The sequence below is a fragment of the Haemaphysalis longicornis genome, unplaced genomic scaffold (assembly GCF_048455015.1).
Source record: "Haemaphysalis longicornis isolate Haplotype H1 unplaced genomic scaffold, Haemaphysalis longicornis Haplotype H1 scaffold_11, whole genome shotgun sequence".
NCBI classification, from domain to species: domain Eukaryota; kingdom Metazoa; phylum Arthropoda; class Arachnida; order Ixodida; family Ixodidae; genus Haemaphysalis; species Haemaphysalis longicornis.
The window spans coordinates 40,368,822-40,376,364 of NW_027526214.1; positions in this window are offsets into that span (position 1 = coordinate 40,368,822).

A 7,543-nucleotide genomic window follows, 5' to 3' on the forward strand; every position below is an offset into this window, starting at 1 on the left:
AGGTTTGCACTCACCCTCGGCGCGCGCCTCTCCCCTCGCCTGACAGCTCCCCCTCGCCGGTACTGCGCCTCTCAAGGCGATGGCACAATTACTACGCCGTGTACTCTCGGCGCAAGAAATGCATTCGCACTTCCTCACGATTCCCTTCGGGGAGGTGGGGGCATCATTTTTTGTTACCCCTACTGGCATTTATAAGTTTTATGTATTGCAGTTTGGGCTTTGCAACGATCCTGCGACATTTGAAAGGATAATGAACAGTATTTTGTGCGGACAAAGTGGAAGACGTGTCTTTGCTGTACGGGTTATGTTGTTTTCTCTTCGGAGTTCAAAACGCACCTCACCCACCTTCAGCAAGTTTTGACCTGCCTTGGAAGCACTGGGCTGCAACTAATTCTCAGAAAGTGTCATTTTGCAGGGCGTAAACCAACAATCTTGGGCCACGTCATTTCCAAGGACGGAAAACTTCCAGACGATAAGAAGCAGACAGACGTAGCCGAGTTTTCGAAGCCACCACCATGAAGGGGCTTGTGAGCATTACTGGTCTTTTGTCCTATTTTAGACGCTGCGTACGCAACTTCGTCGGCTTATTTTCACCTTTGACTCAGCTCCTTGGCAGTGCCACCGACATATCTGAGTAGTCAGCATCGTGCAACGAAGCATTCGTGACGTTACGCCATCTTCTTGCATCCTCTCCGATACTGCGGCACTTTGCCCCGATCGCAACAACAGACGTCTACACTACTGCTGGTGGGATCGGTCTTTTTCTGTCCTCGCTCAACAAAAGCCGGGCGCAATCCTCGCAATCGGGTATTCTTCAAGAATTATCATGAAGACGACGAAGAACCAACTCGATGTTCTTGCCCACAACTTCGTTCCGGGTGGACCTGACCTCGGACCCATCGCCGTACGCTTTCTCTCCTTAGAATACACCCCGTGACCAACTACTGTGGTGAATTCTATTGCGCTTGCAATGTATATGTACACGCACACACACACACATATATATATATATATCTGTTTATATGACCTCCCGCATTACCCACCTTGCTCTCCGAGGTTTTCTTGACTGCCACCCATTTGTCTGTCTTAATTCACTGAGTAGCTCATTTTCTATTAATGATTTTATATATAGGGCCCTACACCCGGCGACTCCGGACGCCCGTCGCAGCCTGCCACACGTAGGTGCTCGAAAGGCCACGGCCACGGAGAACCGAAGCATCGCCTTCAGCACAACCCAGAGAGTGCGCCACGCCCAGAGCCTGCCGCGCCCGCACTCTGGATCGACAGTGGCCACCGTAGCCACAACCACAACCGAGCCACTGGAAAACGCCAGTAGCTAATCCAACTGCCTTCGGACGCACCAAAGCAAGCCCATGCCCTTTACTACCTCCGCAAGAAAGTGTCTTTTGCGCCGACCAACTGACCAGGACTCAGAAAACCTGGTACTGCAGCCTCCTTCCCAGTGTCCAAACAGTTCCTAAAATTAAGAAAGGTTACTGAAAAACGCACATGTTCTTAATTGCACGTTTCCGCACTTTCACAGTATTTTTCTGCCGATGTAGCCCCTATGGGATTGAGGGTTAGGCTGAGACCTGCAACGGCCGAGGTCTCCCCATCCAACATAAGGAAGTGGCAAAGGTAGTAGATAACGCATCCTTGCATCCTTATCCCTAATTGCCAGTGCTGTTTGGCAAAACAGCACTGGCAATAAGGACTGCAACTTTGATATATATATATATATATATGTATATATATACGTATATATATACATATATATATAAATATATATATATATATATATATATATATATATATATATATATATATATATATATATATATATATATATATATATATATATATATATATATTTATATATATATATATGTATGTATATTGTGAGGCTGTTGTTAGAATAAAACTGGACCGTTCCTTTCGTAGCTCCTTAATTTGGAGGCGTCCGACTGGAAAGCAACAAGATGGCGACTCCGCGTCATTGCTAATGATCGTGATGATTTGCCGAAGAGATTGTTCCGATGATGATGCGTATGTGCTGCCGATGATGTGGTAGCCGCAATCTGCTGGCCATGATGATTGTTAACGATGGGGACAGATATCTTCTAGCAGGCAGCAAGACACAAACACAGCTCACACTATTGTCGCACTCTCTGAAAGAAACGGCCGCCGGGCCGCGTTTTAAAGTTCGTGCGGCGAAGGAAGACCTTGAGCCGGGAAATGTGAACTATCTCAGTGCCACGATGGTGGTGGTCGGAACTTGGGCAAACAGTGGCGATGCGATAATTTACAGTAGATTTCGCCTCGAGAACGTTGTACATCCAAGGAAACGGTGCAAGAACGGCTCGCAGAGGCCCGGAACACGAACCGGCGTCCACACCAAGGCATCGTCACCGGGTCGGAATTGATGAGAGTGATGCACAGCGCCGTAGCGTTGCTTTCGATCCTGTTGGCATGCTTCAGTGCGCATCCGGCCAAGTCGGCGGCAGTTTTCAGTCCGAGCAACAAAGTGTTCGGGAGGCGTCGCAGAATGTGACGCAGGAGCGGCGAAGAAACAGGCATTCAGTGTGTGCGAAGTGTGATGGCCGTGTAGAAGGTAGTATGGGGAGTATACTGTTCTGCTCTGAATGCGGTATTGTAAGCCTAACTAACAGGAGGTAAGATGGCGTCCTAGTTAGGACGATCAGGTGGAATATGCATACAGATCATATCAGAAAGAGTTCGATCGACGCGTTCTGTGATGTTGTTTGTTTCTGGATAAAAGCTGGGTGTCATCTTCTGACAGATTTTGGAAGGTCGAAGGAAGTCGGTAGTCACTAGAGACAGAAATTTCTTGCCTCGATCGCTTACGAAAACGCGGGTCGGGCGGGAACGGAAGAGACTGAGCAGAGAGGACCTAATGACAGCGTATCATCAGGCAATAAAAGTGATAGTAGTGCCCGCGGGGCTCAGCATGGATTCGGAAGTTGTGTTTTTCGCCAGAAGCTTTGCTTATCCACGTGCAAAACCTACGAGGCATGACAGAATGATGACTCTTTTGGGCAGGAAACGTCGAGAGTGTTCTATCAGCTCGTGTCCGTCACTGATTCGGTTTGAGCAGACGTAAAAGAGGGTCTCGCGGCGGGGGTTTACAACGCAATTTGAACTAGCTGTGATGCATCAAACGGAATCCAATTTGCTGTGAGGTGTAGCTGTAGCTGTAGTTGAATTTCAGGGTGATCACATGTAATGGCTGCGGACGCGGATGATAGAAAATCTCAACACAAAGTAAGAGATGAGCACAGGGAGACCACACCCCACACTGAACATGATGCCAAAAAAAACCAACAACAATCCCCACTGCGCATTGTTCGGACGGCTTTAGCACTCTGTGGTTCGCTCATTGTAAGAAAAGTCCCATGTAGTGTGTTCGTACCTTGCTGTTCGTACCTTGCGTAGACGAGCACAGAATTCTGCACTTATTCTTGAAACACTCACACCAGTGCTAATAAGGGCATCGATGCAGACACCTTCAACCAAAATTGATAGCAAAATTGATGGGCGCTCTGGAGGACTTGCAAGCTTCGCAGAAAATGTGCATTTTTGTCTCACAAAACTTCAATAACTAGTTATCCTGGTGGTGGCGGTGACGTAAGACGCAAGAAGAAGAGGGGAAACTTATCGGCGACCTGGAGAAGGCGAGCGGTGCCGTAACCGAGGGGAGCTGCGAGGAGCGTTGGCAGGTTCAGGCGGAGACGGGGACCGGCGTGGAGGCGACGGGTATGCAAGCCGCCGGTAGCCGTAGTAATTCGGAGATATGATCTCACGCACATAGGCGGCATCCCGACGTCGTTGGTAGTGTTGGTGTTGTAGACAGAAGCGAGAGATGTGACCTCAAATGCCGCAGTAGTAACACAAGGACCAGTTGCGGAGGCATCCTGATTTGATGGAAAGTAGAGCGTTGAGCTCGGTGCATGAGGCATGGCTGCAACATAGTCAAACGAAGGGTGATTCGGAGCGGGGACAACGGCAGAGGTGTAAGGCAGCGACGTTCGACTAGGATTGTGTGGAAGGGCAAACCAAATGGACAGAAGGCACTAACACACGCATAACAGCACGAAGGCCAGGAACCGTAGCGGATTGGCGAACAGCATGCGAGAAATGAGAAATGTTGCCTCACAGTTTATCTGAAAATATTGCTCGAAACATCGCACGAAGGTCTTCGTTCCCAGCATGAGGGGTACACGTCGTGTTCCGTTGGGGGCGGATGTCGATACATTGTCGATACAGTTTGTCGATACATTGACAGTTAGATATTATGTCTGCTACGGTGGAAAGGTTCTGCAGGACATGGGCGTCGAAAGCGCACTCGTCAATTCCTTGGAGAATGTGACAGACACGGTCGGACTCCCGCATATCTTTGTCGACGCGGCGACACAGGGCTAGAACATCCTCGATGTACGAGGTCTCATTACGTGGCTGCATGCGGTCCTTCAGTTTTCTCTTCGCGTTGTCACTCCGCGCTTTATTGGATCCAAAATATTTTTTAGCTCCGCGTTCAGCCAGCCCAGCCCGTAATTTCGTGCTTCTGGTTTCGATAACACGTCTCGTCAACCTTCTTCTGAGAGAAGCCAATGTTGAACAATTTGAGGCGACCATCTCACGTATTGAACTGGCTGACGCTTGTGTAGCTGTCAGCTACGAGAACCAGCGAAGCCCTGCGTGTCGCGCTGTGGAGTGGTAACGGCAATGCAGAGGCGCGAAGACGGTGCCACTCGGTGTTTCTTGCGACATGAACATTCGTCCTGTGAGAAAGCGGCGACCGGAACGTAGCCCCAGGGGTGTCGAAGGAGGGGTACAGGTCGGGATCCAGTTGCAACTAGACCACTTGTGAGGTCGTAGTTTGAAGGAAACCATAATGTTGCTTTCCAAGCTCCTTTATTCGGAGGCGTCCGGCGGGAAAGAACCAAGGCGACTCATCATTAATGGTGATGATGATCAGCCGAAAAAGCGGTCGTTGAGGTAATGATGCTTAGGTGCAGCAGATGATGTGGTAGCCGCAAGCTACTGGTGATGATGATTGTTAGCGATGGGTAAAAATTTGTTCTAGCAGGCAGCAAAACACAAAGTGAGCTCGCAATATATATATTTATTTTATTTCATAAGTCATAATACTCCTACAGGACCTTGCTAGTGGCTATTACATTGGGGTGGGGTTGCATGCGCAAAAAAAAACAAATAATCAACTTCAAAACAAACAAAAACAAACAAAATGTATAAAATTTTGAATCAAATACAGAGAAGCGTTTAAGAATCTAACATAACAAGTAATTGGTTATGAAAGCAAAAATAGAGCAACCAATAGGCAACAAATCGTTCGAATACAGACAAGTACACAGTGAACAATCTAATACCATAGAAGAAAAAATAATAAATACACTCAATAATAAAAAGAAAACCAATAAATCATAGGATCAAAACAAAAAAAAATATAGACTCACTCATCACACCACAAACAAGCTGATTCAATGTAAAAATAATATTTATTGGCGCTGCACCTTCCAGAAAAGAGGGAAAAACAAATAAAGGAGCAAAACTTAGATGGTGTCAGTACTTTGAAGTAGTGCTTGACATTTCGTGGCGTCTTTTTCTGAGGCAATGTGCGAGGTTAGATGATTCCACTTGATTGTTTTCGTGGAATAAATTACCGGGCAAACGCAAATGACTTACAGTTTACGCATTTACTTTGTAGATATGATCGCGGCTTTTAAAAACGATAGCAGGTAGCTCGAAGAATCCGCCGTGAAGTGACACGCGGTGGTATAAGGTATGGGAAAGTTATAGGCGTGAAAGTTTGCCACGATGATATACTTCGGGTAGTTCTGCATGGCATTTTAGTGATTTGAAGCTGTAATGACGAGAATAACCTGAAAATATGAAGCTAGCCGGATGATTTTGCAGCAATTCAATGTCTGTTGTGATATATGTATGTTCGGAAACCAATATGGATGATGCCTATTCTAATTTCGGGCGTATTCTCAAGCCGCATTCACTGATATTGCAGATACGCCACGACACCTACTGTCCGGGCACGTGCGCACTGCTGGCACTACGGAGCTGCGCGGACCACCCTGGACTGTACCTTTCTGTGCCGCGATGACTGAGACAGAGCGCTGACTTTGACGGCGAAGGCTACAAATACGGCGGAACTGAACTGGATGGTCACATTGGCGGCAGCGGCAGCGACGAAGAAGCAGCATCTCAAGCCGCATTCACTGATATTGCAGGTTAGTGAAGTCAGATCCACATGTTTGTGCTCTATTTCTACATTTTCTACTGCTGCTGCTGCCGCCTCCGGTGTGTGAACGACTCTGACAATGCTTCCAACTTTGAAATGTTTTTCGTGTTGCACAGATTGTAGTGAGCCAGGTTGTACTATTGACTGTAGTGAGTGTGGTTTCAAATATCACACCGGGAAGTGCGCTGGAATTTCTGATGCCACGCTTAGGGCAAAGGGAGATGATTATCGAAAGGCCTGGCGCTGCAGCACTTGCAGACGCTCGAAGACGCGCTCGCAGACTTTCCAACAAGCACAAAGAGGAAATCCCGCTGGGGATGAGAGAATGGACATAAAAGTCTGGATGAAGGCGATTAACGATAAGCTCGACCAGCTACTTCCACTCAAGCAAAAAATTGACGCTATTGAGGATGCACTGCAGGTGTTAGGCGACCTATATGACACGTGATCTCACGCACAGAGCAGAACGAAACGCGGGGTAAAGGAACTAAAAAATAGGGTGGAAAGGGTTGAGGCACGAGACAGTGAAGTAGCCCAATTAATAGATGACCTTGACAACCTCGAATGGAAGAACCGTCGCCTCAACCTTGAATTTCATGGCATCCCAGATACTGTGAACGAAAATCTACTGGATAAGGTAAATGCACTGACAGCCAAAAACAAACTTCCAGCGGTGATAAAAAGTGATGTAGTGACAGTTCACCGTTTGCCAGCCAAAAAAGATAAAACGGCAGGCATCGTTTGCCGGTTCGCTCGGCAGGCTGATAGGGATGCGTGGTGGGTCAACCGAAAGAAACGGCAAGAGACAGACGGCACAATCTTCATTCTTGAAAACCTAACAAAAAAAACTCTAGCACTGCTGTTCGAAGCTAAAACCTGGGCAAAGGTCAAAAATTACAAATACGTCTGGCATAGCAATAACCGAGTTGTGGTGCGAAAGGCTGACGGTCTGAACAAGCAAGTTGTCACAAGTGCTGACGACTTGGACAAGCTCGCGTAAAACACTACACAGAACAGAAAAAAAAAACCGGAAAATCTAAGGCAATGTTGACCTACGTCCTGTTACAAAACTTTCAGAATTTTATACGCCAATCGTTCTTTCAGTCTTTTAAATGTTTCCACTTAAACATAAGATCGGTCCGCAGCAAGAAACTAGGTCTGGATATGCTCCTCGAGGAAATGAACGAGCCACTAGACTCTGTGCTTCTTACCAAAACATGGTCAAGAGACAGCACAGATGTGAATCAGCCT